The 21,532-nt window shown below is 37.4% G+C and overlaps 1 pseudogene; it reads left to right on the top strand.

Annotated features, from left to right (window-relative positions):
* The window catches only part of LOC109676274 (large ribosomal subunit protein bL35m-like), a 177,423-nt pseudogene extending 158,242 nt beyond the window's left edge, over positions 1-19,181 (top strand).
* Positions 19,182-21,532: the final 2,351 nt, after the last annotated feature.

Here is a 21,532-nt window from a genome sequence, read left to right as displayed (position 1 = left end):
AGAAAGCAAAAATGTCTTTTTTTTCTTTTTTCTTCTACAAAATCCGAGAACAGGGGGGTGGAACAGGTCTTGCCTGGGGGGAAGTGATACCAGTGGGAAGGGGCAGGTGATGGGGAAAGGAGGGTGAATGTGGTGTGAAAATGTGTACACATGTATGTAAATGCAAAAATGGCACTTGTTGAAACTATTCTAGGAATGGGGGAGAGTGGTGGAGGGGGTGAATCCAAGTATGATATATTTGATACATTCTAAGAACTTTTGTAAATGCCACAATACAACAATAAAAAATAAATAAATGAATAAAATTTTCACAAAAAGATTTCTAAATATGTCTTCAGGCTTGTCCCTAGGCATATAATACTTCCTAAACTATGTTAAATGATATTTTATAAGTTGCATTTTCTATTTGCTGATGATAAATAAAAACAAGACTTTTTGCTATATTGACATTGTACTGAATTTATGTTGAGAAGTCTCATGTCTATTAATTTATGGGCTCATTTGGATTTTCTTTGTATATAATCATCTGTAAACAGTAATTACTGTATTTCTTTGCATCTAGCTTTTATACTTTTTTTTTCTTTCTTTTATCTCTAGCTCTGGCTGGGACCTCCAGAGCCTTGATGACATGGAACTCGAGTATATTATCCCTGACAGTCTCAGAAATAGCTGTCACCATTTTACCACAAAGCATGAGATGGAGTTCAACTGTGGATCTAGTCACCAGGTTACAGAAAATACCATCTTATTCAGTTTGCTAAGAGTTTTTATATTGAAATACTGTTATATTCTACTCCATACCTCCAAAATGTGATCATAGTGTCTATAGTTTTCTATGGTTGCTCCTGCTGGGTCAGGGATTTTAATAATTTGTTTCACATTTTTTCTGAGAAATATACTCTATTTTCAGTGACTTTCTGCTGTCTTTAATCTCTCCATGATATTCAATTCCAGAAATAAAAATTTTAAATTAAAAAATGTTATATGCTAGGGTCCTCTAGCTTACACACTTATACCTAAGTCAACTCTGAATTTTGCATCTCACGCTCTCTCTGCAGCCTGTGCCAGACCCTTCAGCCTCCCGCCAGTTGCTCAGGATCAACAAAGGCCCCCAAGGTAAAAGGACACGAAAGTAATTTCATCATTTCATCCTTTTCAGCTTCTCTCCTTTCTAGAGAATTAGCTGTTCATTTTTTATTTCCTGCACTGTTCTTCCCTGACTTCAACCCAATGATTCCATTATTTTATCAGATATTTCCCCTCATTGCTGTGAAAATTCTGTTCTACAGCTAACACTTGCTCTAAAAGAGAGACATGAAACATCTCTTTTTAAACTTATTTCAGACACTATATTAAGCTATTAAATAGTGTAGAGAAAATATCTCTGGAATTTTATACCCATTCCCATAAGCTCTTTTCCCAAATATTTCAGTTTTATTCATGTCATCTTCCATGATGTAGAACCACATTTTACACATATAAACAGAGAAAATTAGAAATGAGGCAGTTTACATTTTTACTTGGAGTTACATTATGCATATTCTCTACTTTGTACAGGAATAATTTTCCTCCTTCCTTGCCTCAGTATAGTTCCAGTCTATGGTTATACACTGTGTAAAACATCTGCTTTCAACAACAGTTGATTAATTGCTTTGTAGCAATGTTCTGACAACAAAAGTCTAAACTGTACCAGTTGTATTTTTTTTTTAAAAAAAACTTCTGAAAAGATTACAGAACTACCATATCCTCAAAGATTTGCCTGGCTACAACCAGAGAAGGAACAAGAACTCTGTGTAGGTATCTGAGTTAGCCCTGCCTTTCTTCTTACAGCCTTTGATGTCTTAGAATTAGTGTGGACACTATGTTGGTGAAGATGAAAAGTTAGAGGATAGCAATCCATTTTTATGGAAATAGAGAATGATAAAACCACTAGAAGCAAAATATTAAGACACATCAAAATTTGAAATATGCAAACACTTTGAGAATTTTTTTTTCCAGTACTGGGGCTTGAACTCAGGGCCTTCACCTTGAGCCATTCCACCAGCCCTATTTTTGTGAAGGGTTTTTCGAGATAGGGTCTCATAAACTATTTGCCCAGGGCCGATTTGAACCACAATCCTCCTGAGCTCTGCTTCCTGAGTAGCTAGGATTACAGGTGTGAGCCACCAGTGCTTGGCTTTCAGCATATTTTTATTAGAATTTCATATTTATATATCCAAATCTGTAAAACTGAAATTTGTAGAAGGTATGAATAAAATTGGCTGCTATAAATATGTTTACAATATTTCATAGCTTATTTTTATAAGAGAAGAAAGTGAGCTCTCCTGAAACTATTATAAGAAAAAATGTGCCATCATGAATAGAGTTTCTTTATGCATACATATTAATTTATTTTTAATTAGAAAAAAAGAAAGGAATAGCAGATGTAATAGCTAAAACAATAATGTGTATATTCATGCCTACATGTACGATTGCATAAGAAAGACACTGACCCACCAACCATAAGAAGGGTGCAATCTGCATGCAGGGAAGGAAGTACAATGACAGTGGATAAGGGGTAAGGGGAACGTCTGGAGTTTTACACTATAAACCTTGGTGTTACTTAAACCTTATATAGCAAAAGCACTTGTGAATTATTTATGCATTAAAACATTTATTTGCAAATGAAATATTGTTCATGAAATTCTCTTCTGATATATTTCACAATCACTTAGTCTCTGTTCTCATTATTTCTCAAGAAAACTCTCTGAGATCCCAGTCTGTTCCTAGACTCACAACACATAGGACTATCCTCCCTTGTGACATGGGCAGAACCAGTCAATTCTCTACAGTGTGCTGAATCACCTAACAAAGATTCACTAAGTTAGATCACTAAATGCATTTTTTCACTTATGATATTTTCAATGTACAATGGGTTTTTCAGGATGTAACCTCATTATCAGTTGAGAAGCATTGGTATATAATTCAAGAAATCTATTGTTGCCCAGTATGGGGACCAGCTAATGACGCTATATTGTATTCTTGAAAAGGCTAATACAATAAATTCTTAATAATTAATACAATAAATTCTAAATAGAAATGAAAACTATATGAAGTCAGGTTTATTTTAGTTAGCAAATCTTGTGTAATATGCATTTAGAGACCCAGTGAAGTTGTATTTCATTGGGCACACAAGTAGACTGAGGCTGAGAAGTCAGGCTGCCTATCACCTGTGAGAGACCAATGAGAAGTCTTTTGGGCACTTGACATGAAGCAGATTTTATTGTATGAGTGTAATCCCAGGGAAGGTGGCACAAGCTTCAGGAGAGATGCCACAAACAGGTCCTCATCTTCTGTTCTGGTGGTGTGCCTTAGAAAAATACCAACATAAGATTCAGAATGGTGATGTAGGGACCCTCCCAGTGACAGACCTTTTCCTCCCTCCAAAATAATGGTTGGCCACCTGGTTTATGCTAACCGATGGTAAATCAACAAATTCTGTGTGATCAAGGACTTAATGAACAACTTGCTTTTGGACTCACCCTTTAGGAACGCTGCCCTGAGAACACTGGGCAAAGAAGCTACAGCCACATGAGTGAGTCTAGACCTGACTGGAGGAAGAACCCATTGGTTCCAAAAATCTCTATACCAGCATATTCTGAGCTGTTGAGGATTCAGTGGTTTTTTATGCAGCCATAGGTAACCTGGGCTCCTCACCACCCTTCTGAGAGCAGCTGGCATGTGATGTTCAGCTCCCAGTATGGAATGGCTCCTCTGGAACCTAACTGTCTTCCTAACGGCCTAAAGGCTCCATGTTCCTTAGCAGCACACAGTGTCCCTACCTCTGAGATGTGATCACGTTCTCAGCCCCCAATTTTACTTCTCCAAATTCCTGTATCTGCCTCAAGAAGATAACTCCCTGAGGAGTTATCTGCACTAGTCTGCACTAGTAACTGTCTGCACTAGTAACTCCCACCATGAGTGCTCAAACATGAGATAGTAGCTGAGCTTCCCATCCTCTGGGAGGGAATTGATGCTCAGTCTTACTTCAGGCCAGCTGCTCTGGCTTCTTAGTCCACAGCCTACCTATCCAGAAATAGCCTGGCACTTCAGAGAAGTGACTGAGATAAGAAATGAAAAAAAAACAAAAAACTTTACCCCTAGGAGCTTTGGTCCACCTTACTGAAAATCCCCTCTTTCCTCAGACAAAATTAAGGAATTTGCAAGAATTGAAGGTCTAGTGGCAAGCTGCCACCTTGACATCACCAATAGCTACTAAAAGAGTCACATAGTCTAATGATTAATGGTAAGTGCTCTGAAGTCCAATGGTCTGGACTGATTCCTGGCTCTGCCAATAACAGTTTTGTGACCTTGAGCAATTTTCTTAATCTCTATCTGCATCAGTTTCTTCACTTGCAAATAAGAGTAAGAATACCTGTCTTACAATGCTGCAGTGAAGATTCAGATTCAGTGGGTTAGCACAAGTACAACCTTGCCAACTCCTGGCACACAGCTATCAATACTACCTGCCCAGATAGTGGGATTGGGATATTTCAAAATACTTTTGGTTCAGACTGATGCCTGATTCTGGAATTATAATACAAACCAATTAAGAATTACAAATTTAGATTTGTTACAATTTTATCCTTTTATAGTGCTTCTGCTTAAAAGGATTTGCTATGTGAACAGGACAGAGAAAGTAAAGTATTGTATAAATCGTGCCCCTAAACCCTGCATCAAGTTCTGACTGTATTGTGCAGAGTATACCACTGACTTGAGTCATTCTCAGAGCACTCTTCATATTTTCACATTTTCCTTCTTTGTCAGACCTATGAGTTGAGAATAAAAGCCAAAACAAACAACTTCAGCAGCATTTTTCTTTTTCTTTTTCTTTTTTTTTTTTGCAGTACTGGGATTAAACTCAGGGCCTCATGCTTACTAGGCAGGTGCTCTATCATTTGAGCCACTCCTTTAGCCCTTTTCAGTTAGGGTCTTGAGATTTTGCCTAGGCCTGGCCTCAGTCTGTGATCCTACTATTCATGCCTTCCATGTAACTGGGATGATATGAGCATGCCACCATGCCTAGCCTACAGGTATTTATGGGGTCTTGTTGACTTTTTCCTAAGCTGTTCTTGAACCATGATCTTCCTGATGTCCGCCTCCAGAGTAGTTGGGATGATAAGTGTGAGCCACCACTCAGTTGCAGTTTTTTGCTTGACAACATCTAAGCTCTAATATTAGCAACTCCCACTACTTGATAGATTTTGCCATCACTAATTTCTCCTATAAGAATTTATGATATTATTAATACTTATATATCAAACCCAATTAAAAACAGAGATATTATTTCTGATAATTGCAGGGCATTTATCAGAAGATTCAGGTTTTTAATAGATAATCATCCAGAAGGATTCAGCATTCACACCCTGCCAAGGAGGCTGAGAAGACTGCTTAAGGAAGATAGTATAAGATAAGCTATGGAAACAGCCAAGATGCCCTAATGATGGATGGATTAAGAAAATGTGGTATTTATTCAACCACAAAGAAGAATGAAAATTTGTCATTTGCAGGTAAATGGATGAAACTGGAGAACATCATCTTAAGTGAAATTAGCTAGGTTCAGAAGACCAAAAACCACAGGTTTTCTCTCATATGCAGCATACAGACCTAAAACAAATGCAGCAATATTATGAAAAACAAGACACACTAAAGGGAGGTTCCATACCAGAGAGGGAGGGTAAAAGAAGGAAGTTAAGAAGGTGAATATGGTTGATGTACTCTCTATACAAGAATGAATTTTTAAACCTGTTGAAACCAACATAAGAAAGGAACTAAGGTAGAAAGAAGAAAAATAGAAGGGATGAACCTATATATACATATAAGAAAACATCACAAGGAAACTCCCTGTGTAGATATCTTAAACAAACAAAAATGTCTGTCTTTTCCTTTTACAAAATCAGGAAACAAGAAGATAGAACAGGTCCTGTTTGTGGGGGTGATACCAGTGGGAGGGGGGAAGATGTGGAGAAAAGGGTGAATGTGCTGGAATGTAAATGGAAAAATGAGACCCATTGAAACTATTTCAGGAATAGGGAGGGGGGATAAAGGAGAATGGTGTAGAGTGATTTCAACTTTTGAAAATGCCACACTCTAACCCCAGCACAATAAAAACAATTTAAAAAGAGAAGATATTTGTAAATTACACGTACATGTACGCACACACAAAGTGAGCTGAAGGAATGAGACATAACATAAACCTCCTGTGAATCAAATTAGTGCAAGGTATTTGCATTCATTATTATTCCACAAGCAATGAGATAATGCTATCGCTCTGCCACACTTAAGTGTTTAGTCATCTATAAAAAGATGTTGATAAAAACACTCTCCATGTTTATAGCAGAGAAGAAGGTACTCAAGATTTCCAAAGACCACAGACTCATATGAGAAATGTTTCTTTTATTAAACTTTAATCTTTACATTATTGTCTATCATCTCCTTCCATTTGTTTTGACCTCAACTACCCAGGACTGAACAACTGACTCACCCTCCCTAAGTCTTTCAGCAGCCCAGTCAAGGCTTTGTCTTGACCATCACTCAAGACATCAAACCTTCATGTGGTTCAATCAGAACAACACATTTAATCATTGAAACTCAGCCTCTGATAGCTGTGGGGTCATCCAGATACCTGTGTCCTCAGAACTGCCCTCTCCTTACCCCTCACTTTGCTATTTAAGAAGGTCAGGAGCTATACCCTTAATATGTCAACCTTCCCAGAGCGCTGTTCAACTCTGGTGACATCCCTAGTAATAACAATGATTCTTTCTTTAATGTAGCTCTCAAATTAAGGTGTCATCCTTCCTTAGTAAAATGCTTACCCTTCTCAGAAATTGTGTCCCCTAAGAAGAAAATATGCATCTATATGGGTCTTTGTGGGGTTTTATAAAACTCTGCCTTTTAAAAGATTCTAGCTCATTCTACTCAATTCTTTATACACAGTGCTGACACTTTCATAAATTAGCCTCTTCATTTTTTTCTAAAATTTAGATGAATCACCACCATCTATTAAATAATCCCTTTAGACACTACATGCATTGAAGAGATTACAGTGTACTTTTTCTGAAAAAGAACTACAAAATACTGTGATGACTTTAACAGCACTCAAGAAAGAGCCCTTGATTGAACAATAACAAAATAAAATAAAGGTTCTAATTCAATTTGTATATTTCATTTTTAAGGCTCCTCTGCAAACTATACATTTGTTGAGACCTGTAATAATCCTGTAATCCAGATAGCTTCCAAATTATATGCTAAGGGCTAGAAGATTTTCATACACATTTATAGAAGAGTGACTCTGTAGTCAGAGAGCACGGTAAGTGTTTTCATGATACCTGTGTGTTTGGAGTCTATTAATGTCTTAAAGACTGATTTTTCATAGAAGAAAAACATATTAACTTATTCTAACCAACACTTCCTAAATTTATTTTTGTAGTAAAACAGTATCTCATTAAAAATTATGAAAAGATTGATTCCAAGATGGCGGCTAGAGGTAGGAAGCAGAAAGCAACCCTCCTATAGTGAAATCTTGGAGAGACGCTGGAGACACACTTTGCAGGCATAATCACCGAGAAAAGGCATAACTTTGACTCCTCCACATCTCCAGCCAGCACAGAGAATCTCCACTTCACGTTAAACGGAGAACCGAGGAGGGCCCCCGGGGCCGCCAGTGGCCGGCGCTCATACGGCTTGGGAAGACGCGGACCAGGTGAGCTTTGCGGTACCACGGTAGCCCCACAGACAAGCCTGGGCCAGAGCAGCATAGCCCCCTGGACAGACTGACCTCCACCCGGGGAAAAAAAAAAGAGAAACTGAGTACTAAGCAATAAGAACAGTTAAGACACGCTGGAAAGAGGGTGGGGCGCCCTGAGCGCTGAAGATTGGGGGAAGGGAATCCTTCCCGGGACTGTAAATAAACAAGCCTGGCGGGCCGGAGAGGCTCTGGCGGGAGCCGGGCGCGCCCAGCAACCAGGAGCAGGATGCTTGTGAGAGGAGGGAAGACCCACTTCCCACGTGAACTGTAAATAAACACGCAGGCCTGACAACGCGGGGCAGTGTCACCTTTCCCAGTGCTTGGAAAGGGGAAAGCCTGTGGCAGAGGCCCCCGCACAGGAGAACTCTGAGCAAACAAAGCCTGTGGGACCAGGTGAGTGCTAAGTTCACCCCAGAGATCTGCATAAATAACGCTGCCAGCTACAGGCTGAGAGCAGCAGGCAGGCAAGCCACAGTTGCAGATACCACTCTCAGAACTGCCTCCAGACGCTATTTTTTTCTTTTTCTCCCTACCTTTGATGAGAGAACAACCGAATTACACCTGCAAGCCGAAAAACTTACTGAAACTGTATTGCATTTGAACTGGGGACACTTGGTGGGGCTTTTTTTTTTTTTTCCTTCTGTGTGTGTGTGAGTGTAGTTTTGTTCTACTTTATGCATCCCCTTTGATGAGACAACTACAGAACAACATCTGAGGCACCAACTCCAGGACTGGAGATTGAGACGGACATCCAAATTATTAAGACTGAAATTGCATTGCATATAAACTTGGAAGTTTTTTGGTTTTTTTTTTTTTTTAATTTTCTATTTTCCATTTTATTTTAATTCATTTTTATATATAGATATTACATTCATATACTTATTTTTTATTTTTTTATCTTTGATTTTCAATCCTCTCTCTGTCTCTCTATTGTCTGTTCAGCTTACTGTCGATTAGTACACTAACACTCCCTGTTTATACCTTTGAAACTCTCTTGTCTGACACCTTGTTCTGCTTTCTCCCTCTTGTCTGTATATTTGTTTTCCCCTTTTCTTTAACTTCTTGCTTTCCATCTCAGCTCACTCTTCCATTCTCAATATTACCATTGTTATTATTACAAGCTAGAAAATACTTAATTACACACAGTACAGGGACAGTAACAACACCAAGGACAATGACAGGAAGACAGAAAAAACAAGGAAACCAGTTTCCCCACAGCAAAAAATTAGTACAGGAACCAGAGGGGAATGAAGAGAACAGAAACTCAGATCCAGACTCCAACAAAATGAAGATAAACTATGCCAAAGGACCCAATGAACCCCACAAGAATAATTTAAAAGAAGACATACTACAAGTACTCAATGAGAATTTTATAGAGATGATACTGGATAGGGTCAACCAAAATGTACAGGAGACACTCAAGAAATTCCAAGACAATAAAAATAGAGAATTTGAAAAAGCAAAAGAAGAAATAAAGGAAACCATAGAAGCACTGTATAAACACCAAAGTGAAAGAGAGAACACAATGAATAAATGGATAAATGAACTCAGGACAAAAATAGACAACAATAAAGAAGAAAACAGCCAGGATATGGAAAACCTCAGAAAAAAGAACGAAACAGAACTGCAAAACAAAACGGAAGGCCAATCCAGCAGAATAGAACAAACAGAAAACAGAATCTCAGAACTTGAAGATGAAATGGTAATTAAAGGAAAAACTGAAGAACTATTAATTAAACAACTCAAGACATGTGAAAAGAAAATGCAAGAACTCACTGACTCCATCAAAAGACCAAACTTGAGAATCATGGGCATCGAAGGAGAAGAGGTGTAAGCGAAGGGAATGCGTAATATATTCAACAAAATAATAATAGAAAATTTCCCAAATCTAGAGAAAGATATTCCATACAAATGCAAGAGGCCTCCAGGACACCAAACAGACCAGATCAAAATAGAACTACTCCACGACATATCATCATTAAAACAACAAGTTCAGAAACTAAGGAAAGAATATTGAAGGCTGTAAGAGAGAAAAAACAAGTAACATACAAAGGTAAACCCATCAAAATCACAGCAGACTTCTCAACAGAAACATTAAAAGCAAGAAGAGCGTGGGGTGAGATCTTCCGGGTACTGAATGAAAATAACTTCAACCCCAGGATACTCTACCCAGCAAAGCTATCATTCAAAATAGATGGAGCAATAAAAGTCTTCCATGATAAGCAGAAACTAAAACAATATGTGACCACAAAGCCACCATTACAAAAGATTCTGCAAGGGATCCTGCACACAGAAAGTGACACCCAACTTAACCATGAAAAGGCAGGCAGCACCAAACCACAGGATAAGAAAAAGCAAGACAGTAGAGAGTAACATCAAGTTAGGTACACACAATCAAACATTCAAACAACTAAGATAACTAAATGGCAGGAATCACCACATACCTATCAGTACTAACACTTAATGTTAATGGACTTAATTCACCCATCAAAAGACACCGTTTGACAAAATGGATTAAAAAAGAAGATCCAACAATTTGTTGCTTACAAGAGACTCATCTCACCGACAGAAATAAGCATAGGCTTAGGATGAAAGGCTGGAAGAAGATTTACCAAGCCAATGGCCCCCGAAAACAAGCAGGAGTAGCAATACTTATCTCTGACAAAGTAGACTTCAAACCTACATTGATCAAACGAGATAAAGAAGGACATTCCATACTAATAAAAGGGGAAATAGACCAAAAGGAAATAATAATCATCAATCTGTACGCACCCAATGTCAACGCACCCAATTTCATCAAACATACCCTGAAAGACCTAAAAGCATATATAAACGACAACACAGTGGTTGTGGGAGACTTTAACACTCCATTATCATCAATAGATAGGTCATCTAAACAAAAACTCAATAAAGAAATCCAAGATCTAAAATATGCAATAGATGAAGTGGACCTAGTAGATGTCTACAGAACATTTCATCCAACCTCTACACAATATACATTCTTCTCAGCAGCCCATGGAACCTTCTCCAAAATAGATCATATCCTAGGGCACAAAGCAAGCCTCAGCAAATATAAGAAAATAGAAATAATACCATGCATACTATCTGACCACAATGCAGTAAAAGTAGAACTCAACAACAAAAGTAAAGACAAAAAACATGCAAACAGCTGGAAACTAAATAACTCATTACTTAATGAAGAATGGATCATCGATGCAATAAAAGAGGAAATTAAAAAGTTCCTAGAAGTCAATGAAAATGAAAACACAACCTACCGGAACCTATGGGACACAGCTAAGGCAGTCTTGAGAGGAAAGTTTATAGCCATGAGTGCATATATTAAAAAGATTGAAAGATCCCAAATCTATGACCTAATGATACATCTCAAACTCCTAGAAAAACAAGAACAAGCAAATCCCAAAACAAATAGAAGGAGAGAAATAATAAAAATAAGAGCTGAAATCAACGAAATAGAAACCAAAAAAAACACAAAGAATTAATGAAACAAAAAGTTGGTTCTTTGAAAAAATAAACAAGATTGATAGACCCCTGGCAAACCTGACTAAAATGAGGAGAGAAAAAACCCAAATTAGTAGAATTAGGAATGCAAAAGGGGAGATAACAACAAACACCATGGAAGTCCAGGAAATCATCAGAGACTACTTTGAGAACCTATATTCAAATAAATTTGAAAATCTTAAAGAAATGGACAGATTTTTAGATACATATGACCATCCAAAACTGAACCAAGAGGAAATTAATCACCTGAATAGATCTATAAAACAAAATGAAATTGAAGCAGCAATCAAGAGTCTCCCCAAAAAGAAAAGAGCAGGACCTGATGGATTCTCTGCTGAATTCTATCAGACCTTTAAAGAAGAACTGATACCAACCCTCCTTAAACTGTTCCATGAAATAGAACGGGAAGGAAAACTACCAAACACATTTTATGAAGCCAGTATTACACTTATCCCAAAACCAGGCAAAGACACCTCCAAAAGGGAGAACTATAGGCCAATCTCCTTAATGAACATTGATGCAAAAATCCTCAACAAAATAATGGCAAATCGAATTCAGCAACACATCAAAAAGATTATTCACCACGACCAGGTAGGCTTCATCCCAGGGATGCAGGGATGGTTCAACATATGAAAATCAATAAACGTAATAAACCACATTAACAGAAGCAAAGACAAAAACCACTTGATCATCTCAATAGATGCAGAAAAAGCCTTTGATAAGATCCAACATCATTTCATGATAAAAGCTCTAAGAAAACTAGGAATAGAAGGAAAGTTCCTCAACATTATAAAAGCTATATATGACAAACCTACAGCCAGCATTATACTTAACGGAGAAAAATTAAAACCATTCCCTCTAAAATCAGGAACCAGACAAGGATGCCCACTATCTCCACTCCTATTCAACATAGTACTGGAATTCCTAGCCAGAGCAATTAGGCAAGAAGAAGGAATAAAAGGAATACAAATAGGTAAAGAAACTGTCAAAATATCCCTATTTGCAGACGACATGATCCTATACCTTAAAGACCCAAAAAACTCTACTCAGAAGCTTCTAGACATCATCAATAGCTATAGCAAGGTAGCAGGATATAAAATCAACATAGAAAAATCATTAGCATTTCTACACACTAACAATGAGCAAACGGAAAAAGAAAGTATGAAAACAATTCCATTTACAATAGCCTCAAACAAAATCAAATACCTAGGTATAAACCTAACAAAAGATGTGAAAGACCTCTACAAGGAAAACTATACACTTCTGAAGAAAGAGATTGAGGAAGACTATAGAAAGTGGAGAGATCTCCCATGCTCATGGATTCGTAGAATCAACATAGTAAAAATGTCTATACTCCCAAAAGTAATCTACATGTTTAATGCAATTCCCATCAAAATTCCAATGATATTCATTAAAGAGATTGAAAAATCTACTGTTAAATTTATATGGAAACACAAGAGGCCACGAATAGCCAAGGCAATACTCAGTCAAAAGAACAATGCAGGAGGTATCACAATACCTGACTTCAAACTATATTGCAAAGCAATAACAATAAAAACAGCATGGTACTGGCACAAAAACAGACATGAAGACCAGTGGAACAGAATAGAGGATCCAGATATGAAGCCACACAACTATGAGCAACTTATCTTTGACAAAGGAGCTAAAAATATACGATGGAGAAATAGCAGCCTCTTCAACAAAAACTGCTGGGAAAACTGGTTAGCAGTCTGCAAAAATCTGAAACTAGATCCATGTATATCACCCTATACCAAGATTAACTCAAAATGGATCAAGGATCTTAATATCAGACCCCAAACTCTTAAGTTGATACAAGAAAGAGTAGGAAATACTCTGGAGTTAGTAGGTATAGGTAAGAACTTTCTCAATGAAACCCCAGCAGCACAGCAACTAAGAGATAGCATAGATAAATGGGACCTCATAAAACTAAAAAGCTTCTGTTCATCAAAAGAAATGGTCTCTAAACTGAAGAGAACACCCACACAGTGGGAGAAAATATTTGCCAATTATACATCAGACAAAGGACTGATAACCAGAATATACAGGGAATTTAAAAAACTAAATTCTCCCAAAACTAATGAACCAATAAAGAAATGGGCATGTGAACTAAACAGAACTTTCTCAAAAGAAGAAATTCAAATGGCCAGAAAACACATGAAAAAATGCTCACCATCTCTAGCAATAAAGGAAATGCAAATTAAAACCACACTAAGATTCCTCCTCACCCCTGTTAGAATAGCCATCATCAGCAACACCACCAACAACAGGTGTTGGCGAGGATGTGGGGAAAAAGGAACCCTCTTACACTGTTGGTGGGAATGTAGACTAGTACAACCACTCTGGAAAAAAATTTGGAGGCTACTTAAAAAGCTGGACATCGATCTACCATTTGATCCAGCAATACCACTCTTGGGGATATACCCAAAAGACTGTTACTCCAGAGGCACCTGCACATCCATGTTTATTGCGGCACTATTCACAATAGCCAAGTTATGGAAACAGCCGAGATGCCCCACCACTGACGAATGGATTAAGAAAATGTGGTATCTATACACAATGGAATTCTATGCAGCCATGAAGAAGAACGAAATGTTATCATTCGCTGGTAAATGGATGGAATTGGAGAACATCATTCTGAGTGAGGTTAGCCTGGCCCAAAAGACCAAAAATCGTATGTTCTCCCTCATATGTGGACATTAGATCAAGGGCAAACACAACAAGGGGATTGGACTATGAGCACATGATAAAAGCGAGAGCACACAAGGGAGGGGTGAGGATAGGTAAGACACTTAAAAAACTAGCTAGCATTTGTTGCCCTTAATGCAGAGAACCTAAAGCAGATACCTTAAAGCAACTGAGGCCAATAGGAAAAGGGGACCAGGAACTAGAGAAAAGGTTAGATCAAAAAGAATTAACCTAGAAGGTAACACCCATGCACAGGAAATCAATGTGAGTCAATGCCCTGTATAGCTATCCTTATCTCAACCAGCAAAACCCCTTGTTCCTTCCTATTATTGCTTATACTCTCTCTACAACAAAATTAGATATAAGGGCAAAATAGTTTCTGCTGGATATTGAGGGGGTGGGGGGGAGAGGGAGGGGGTGGAGTGGGTGGTAAGGGAGGGGGCGGGGGCAGGGGGGAGAAATGAACCAAGCCTTGTATGCACATATGAATAATAAAAGAAAAAAAAATTATGAAAAGAATAGTGTTCTGAAAACTATTTAGGATGCAAATTTCTAGACCACTTCTTGAGTTTACTATTATTTTGACATCTCTTAATCTATGGCAAATGCCTGTTCTAAAACGTGGTTGAATTTTTCTATATTCACTTCTCTATAGCCCCCAATCTTATTTTAATTCTTACAAATATAGCCACTTTTAAAGGCCTCCCTGCACTAGGTATTTCTTTGTCATCATGTTGTCGTGTCTATAGTAGGTTTTGGAATTCATCAGTGTCTAACTTTGTATCATCCTAGTGCTTGACTGTGAGGCTAGAAATATATGGACTCAAAGTGACTTTTCTGCCTCCTTTTTCCTGTTACACTCAGTAGTTCTAATTCTGAAGATACAGCTCTTTGTTCTGCTTGTTCATTCTGTTAAGCACTCCTCAAATTTCAGAAAAATGAATTCAGTGCTTCTCAGAGAGCCTCTACAAAGTCAAGAGGAAAAGCTTAAGTCTCATCTATTAATGTTTATTTTCTTTCACTTTTACACACTCATTTTTAAAAGACTTTATTATCGTATTATTGTTGTATTGGGGGGTACATTAATTAGAATATATTTAGTCAAATTCACCCCCTTATCATTCTCCTTTATCCTCCTCCCCCCATTCCTGAAGTTTCAACAGGTCTCATTTTTCCATTTTCATACATGAGTACATAACATTTCCACTATATTCACCCTCCTACAACCCTTCCTTACATCCTCCCCTCCCCACCACTGGTGCCAACCCTCAGACAGGACCTCTTTTAGCTTCCTGTTCAGTACTGTGGCTGCATACTTTCTTTTTTGCTTTCCTTACTAGTATCCTTATTCCTAATTTTCTATCCAAGTTTTTCAAATGTTACAATTGTGATTAGTAGTATTTTTCAAACTTAAATATTAATAAAACATTTAAAAAATATCTTTTCATAGCAAAAGAAAAATAAACACATTTCATCTTGCCAAATATTTATCAATTTCCATCTCATCATATGCTTTCAAAAATATGTTTTAGTAGTTAGCATTTTTATTCAGCATTCTAAACGATTTGCAAAAAGTAAGGAAGCAAAAAACAAAGTAATAGAACTTTTCGGGTGACTTTGAAAAAGGGAAAGGAAGTAAACAATGATAACTCCATGGTGCATCATCTTGTTTACAGGCTGTTCTCAAAGAGAATATTTCACTTCATTGTTGGTTGTATAAATTATGGTTGAAGGAAGATTTTGTCTCTCTCACTTGCTGCAGCTGTCTGGGCCCATGTTGAGAGAAACTTAATATAGTATTGACATTATTTTATGAAAGTTCTGTCAGGTTTTATTTGTGCAAATGAGAGCTGAGAGACCCAAGTGACTATCACTTATTATCGAGAATGTCAAAGGAAATAAGCAGAGGGGAATGAAGTAGGCTAAGCTTGGGCCAAAAACTAAAAAAGGGAAGACAAAGAAGTCAGGCTAACTGAGTTGCTCATTCTGTATCCACTCTATTTTACGTGGTGGAGGACTCATTAATTAGAACTCATCAGCTCTTCAAGCTAGAATTGATGAAACATCTGTAGAATAATCTTCAATGTGTCTGATTTCCTTTTATTTAGTATTTTTAAGTGGTTGGTTTTTCTTTCATTTTTAAGATGATCTGACTTCTTTAGAATTTACCCATGTGCTTTCTGTTGGGCTGAACAGTAAGGGCAACCATGTTAGGACAAGACCTCCTCCCCCTTGTATCCCAAGGGATGACAAGGGACAGTTGTTAATTTTTACCTCTGGGTGGGCACCAAGGACGGTTGAACAGACAAATGACCTAACTACAACTTGTCTTCCTTGGTTGCCCAGCAACAGCATTCTTTAGTGACCCAAAAAAGATTTTCCCACCCAACAACCTTCCTGGTACTTTTCTACCAGCTCACCCTATATCTATCACAAGCCTATACATGACATGGGTGCTAGCTCTCTTGCTGGAGACCCCCTCTGAGAGTCTCTTTTCCAGTTAAAACCTGTGCTGATGTTGAGCTGTCTCCCAACTATTTTTCCATGCCTCTCTTCGGACTAACACTGTTGAAGAAGCAACTAGAAATATTTTAAATTTGACAGATATCTCTTCAGTGCACTGCTGGTTTATTCCAAAAATACACTAATCATGTTACTCCTTCAAAAAATGTGGGAAGGTGTCCATGTGGGCAGGCAATGTCTGTCTCTTTCAGAGGATGCAAAACTCTGAACTCTGACCATGACCTTCATCATTCACTGTGTCTTCTACTAGATCTCAGCTTTCCCTCTTCACCTTGTTCTTCCCAAGATGCCTCAGCTCCCAGTCTCACCTGGTTGATGTGTACTCCTGATAGCCACATGTACTATTTAAGCTCTGTTCAATCGTGGCTGAGGACAGGGTGCTCCTCTGCCCATACAATTCTCTGAAATTTCCACTCATCTTTTCAAGACATGGAGTCTTGAAAACATTACAGATTTTTCCTCTTACTTTGGATATGTCACCCTAGCCTCAATTATTATATCATCATCACAATCATATCAGCAGCAACACAAATAATAACAAATGGGGTTTTGTTGTCATTAGCCTGATATTTTTTCTCCAAACCATAGAAAAGTAGAGGTGATAATCCAGTTTTCCTGGGGATTGACACTTAGGAAGCTTAGATATCACCTTAAGAAGAATGAGCAATTACACATATGAAAATCTTAGGAATACAAATAAATGTGAATAAAGGATGAAAAAAGGTATCTCAAAGAATTAAACATTTAAAAGTACTGACAAGTGATGTTAGCCAAGTTCAGAAAGCCAAAGGCCACATGTTTTCTCTCATATGTGGAATATAGACCTAATACAAATACAGCAATATTATGAAAAACAGGTTGCTAAGGGGGGGTCACACAAGAGAGAGGGAGGGTAAAAGAAGGAAGTTAGAAGGTGAATATGGTTGATGTACTTTCTATACAAAATGAATATAGAATTTTTACACTGATTGAAACCACCATAAGGAAGAGACTAAGGTAAAAAGAAGAAAAATAGAGGAGATGAAGCAAATCGGACTGTAATACATATAAACATGGAAATGCCACAATGAAACTCCTTGTGTAGCTCTCTTAAGTAAACAAACACGTCTTTTTCTCAAAATCAGAGAACAAGAAGGTAAAACAGGTCCTGTCTAGTGGTTGGTATCAGTGTAAGAGGGAAAGATATAAGTAAAGGGTGTGGGAGGTTGAATATGATGGAAATATTATGGACTCATGTATGAAAATGGAAAAATGAAACCTGTTGAAACTATTCCAGGAATGGGGAAGGAATGAGGAGAGGGTGAATTCAATATGATATATTATAAGTTATTTTGTAAATGCCACAAGGTATCCCCAGTAAAACAATAATAAAAAACACAAAAATAAAACAAATAAAATTATAGAAAAAACCCTGACAAGTGCCACAAAAAATCACAAAATTCATATGTTAGTTCAGCCAGTATGAAAGTCAACTAAACAACTAAAACTGGAACTGCCATGTGATCCAGCTCTGCCATGCCCGGGTATAATCCTGAATGAATCTAAGTCAGCATGCAATAGAAACACCTGCCCATTCATGTTTATTGCTGCATTATTCACAATAATCAAGTCATGTAATCAACCCAGGTCCCATCAGCAGAAGAATGGATAAAGAAAATGCAGTGGGAATTTGATTCAACCATAAGGAAAAAAATTATGTCATCTGCAGGAAAATGGGTAGAACTGGAAATTATTGTGTTAAGCAAAATAAGCCAGACTTAGGAAACAAATATGTGGGTCCAGATTTTTTAAAACAGAACTATTTGGGAAAAGGAAGGAGACCAGTGGGAGGAGGAGGTAGGAGGAACAAAAGGAAGTGGTTGGGGGTGAATATAATAAAAGCGTATTTTAGGCCCGAGTGAGCAAGATGGGAGTGTGGGAGCTGCTTCAGATTGATAACCATTCCTTAAGCAGCTTCAGGAGCCTTCATAAAAGTTGGAAACAAAACAGCATCCATTAAAAAGCCAGGAAGAGATTTTGACCAGGAATCTTACAGTCTTTAAATGTTTTGGTATGTTCAGCCTATCAAAACCGTGCCAAGAATGCCTGTTTTCATTCTGCACCATCAGCAAGGTGTTTTAGTCACATTCAGACAGCAGTTGTTTCCTGTGTTCCTGGACCTGTCCCATCTGTCAGAAACCTGCAACGATCCTTAATGGAGTGGTCCCCTTCATTCCCTGTGTCCTGAAGCTACCAGTCAGAACTGTACCATACTTCAGTTCACAAAAAAGGAAAGAGAAAGTCTGTAAAAGCTGTCATCCATCGGTTTCTTCGACTTCATTCTGGCCTTTGGCCAATGAGAAAGGCAGGTTATAAGAAAAAACTGTGGAAAAAGACGACTGCAAGAAAAAGACGTTTGAGAGAATGTGTGTTCTGCAATAAAACCCAGAGTAAATTCTTAGATAAAATGACAACATCTTTCTGGAAGAGGTGAAACTGGTATGTTGATGATCCTTATCTGAAGTATCATGATTGAACAAACCTGAAAGTATAGACTAGAAGTGTGATAATTTCCCAATTATTGAATGTGCATCTTTGTAGATATGATGTCCTTGCAAAAATGAATGTATAGAATCTAATGTAAGTTGTATGAACTGATATGTAAACCTATAATTTACATATGAAAGTATTTTAAAAAGTGTATTTTACACATTATAAAATGTCATGATGAAATCCACTAAAACTGTACAGAAATTCAAAACCAGGAATAATACTATTCTATTAAAAATTGCATGAATGAGCAAAAAAAATCACAAAGTTCAGATCAGTAACATAAATTTTTCACTAAAAAGTTATTCAAAACATTTTATATGTTCTTCATTTTCATTGCATACCTTGTTTCTTCATATGCAATTATTTTGAACTCTATTTTTTTATATAATGAAGGAGAATTCATTTTTCCTCTAAATCATTCTTTGATAAATGTCATCTATAGGTTGCAATTGCTTCTATTTTTCAGACATATCATGAGTCCTTATTTTGTAAAGTAATGTAAATCTTTAAAAAACAAAAACCAAAAGCTACGTACCAGTGGCTCACGTCTATCGTCTTAGCTACTTGGGATGCTGAGATTGGTTTGAAGCCAGCCCAGGCAAAAAGTTCATAAAACCCCATCTCAATGGAAAAAAGCTGGGCATGGTGGTTCATGCCTATCATCCCAGCTATAGTAGGAAGCATATAATAGAAGGATCATGGTAGAGGGCAGCCTAGGCAAAATCATAGGACTCTACCTCAAAAATAATCAGAGCAAAAAGGGTTTAAGTTGTGGCTCAAGTGGTAGAGTGCCTATTTACCAGACACAAGGCCATGAGTTCAAACCTCACTATTACCCCAAAATAAAATCTTTAAAAAAGATTTATTTCATATATGACCTTTTACTAGAATCCAGGTCAATACTTTCCTGAACTAGTTTTCATCTGTTAGTCAGCTTTACATTACTGTATTGAAATGGCTGAGATAATTCTGTTATAAAGAGAAAGGATGTATTTTAAATCATGATTTCAGATGTTTCATTCCAGGATTACTTGGCCCTGTTACTTTGAGCTTGTGGTGGGACAGTATATTGTTATAGAAGCACCTAGTAAGGAAGCTGGCTTACTCCATGGTGGCCAGAAAGCAAAGAAAGGGAGAAGAAAGGGCTGGGGATATAATATCACTTTCAAGGTAATGCCCTCAAATAACCTAACTTCCTCCCATCAGACTCCACCTCCTAAATGTTCTAGCACCTCCCTATAATGTCATAGGCTGGGGACAAAGCCTTTAACACATGCCCTTTTGGGGCCCATTTAACCAAACCAGAGCATCATTCTTCATCAAAAATTTGCAGTACACTACCCCTACCTATTGCAGGGCCAGGAGGATACAGAGGAAGGAGGTCAGAGAGCATTTCTGGAATCATTCCTCCTTCAACTCAGCTACCAAAACTTAAGTACTCAGAATGTATCAGCAAATCACAAACCCAAGAATCTCAGACTACATATACCTAATTTAAGTGCCTCAGACTCTAATGCCCAAACTTTCTGCAATACTGGAAGGTAAAAGGGTAGTGATCTTAAAGGGTTGCAGTTAAAGTATCAGGCACCATGGCTCACACTTGTAATCCTAGCTATTTGGGAGGCTGAGATTGGGTGGATAAAAGTTCCAGATCAGCCCAAGCAAAAAGTTCATAAGATCCCATCTGTGATATGCCGGGTAGCACATGCATATCATCCCAGCTACAGTGAGAAATGTAAAATGGAAGGTTCTCATTTCAGGCTAGCCTGGGCAAAATGTAAAAGTTTATCTCCAAAATAACCTAGCATGGCTCAAGTGGTAGAGCACCTCTCTAACAAGCACAAAGTCCTGAGTTCAAATCCTAGTACCATCAAAAAAAACTTACTCATGCAAAAAATATAATTTTATTATATTGAATAATATTTAAAAACACATAATTTTAGTCTACCAAATATATATGTGCAAATATGCACATATAATATATATATGTACAGACATAAACTTATGTATTGCCTAAAATTTAGTTTTTTGAAACAAGAGCTTTCTGTAAATTTTATTATATTAACAAATTATGTACATATAACATATTACATATATAATTTTAAAACCACACTTTATATATGCATAATATTTAAAGCACATATTATATGTATCATATGTGATATGATATATATACATATATGTGCTTTTGAACCCTTACTGGGACCCCTTGTAGGGCCATAAAAGTCACAAGCAAAAGGAGAATCTTGAAACCTTGCATAGGAAAGAGATGTACACCTTATTCAGAACTCCAGATCCAACACTGTCTCATAAAGCCATATTTATTTAAAATTGCTTATTGATAATTATGTGTGTGACTTCCTTTAAACAGAGACCATCAAAAGAGAAAGAAAAAATGGTATGTGTTGCAATTTTATCATTCAAATGACCCAGCACCTACAAAAATCTGAGCATGCACAGTTTCAT

This window comes from Castor canadensis, chromosome 2 (assembly GCF_047511655.1).
Source record: "Castor canadensis chromosome 2, mCasCan1.hap1v2, whole genome shotgun sequence".
NCBI classification, from domain to species: Eukaryota; Metazoa; Chordata; class Mammalia; order Rodentia; family Castoridae; genus Castor; species Castor canadensis.
Note: the sequence above shows the minus strand (reverse complement) of the source record. Positions and strands in the feature narration are given on the sequence as shown.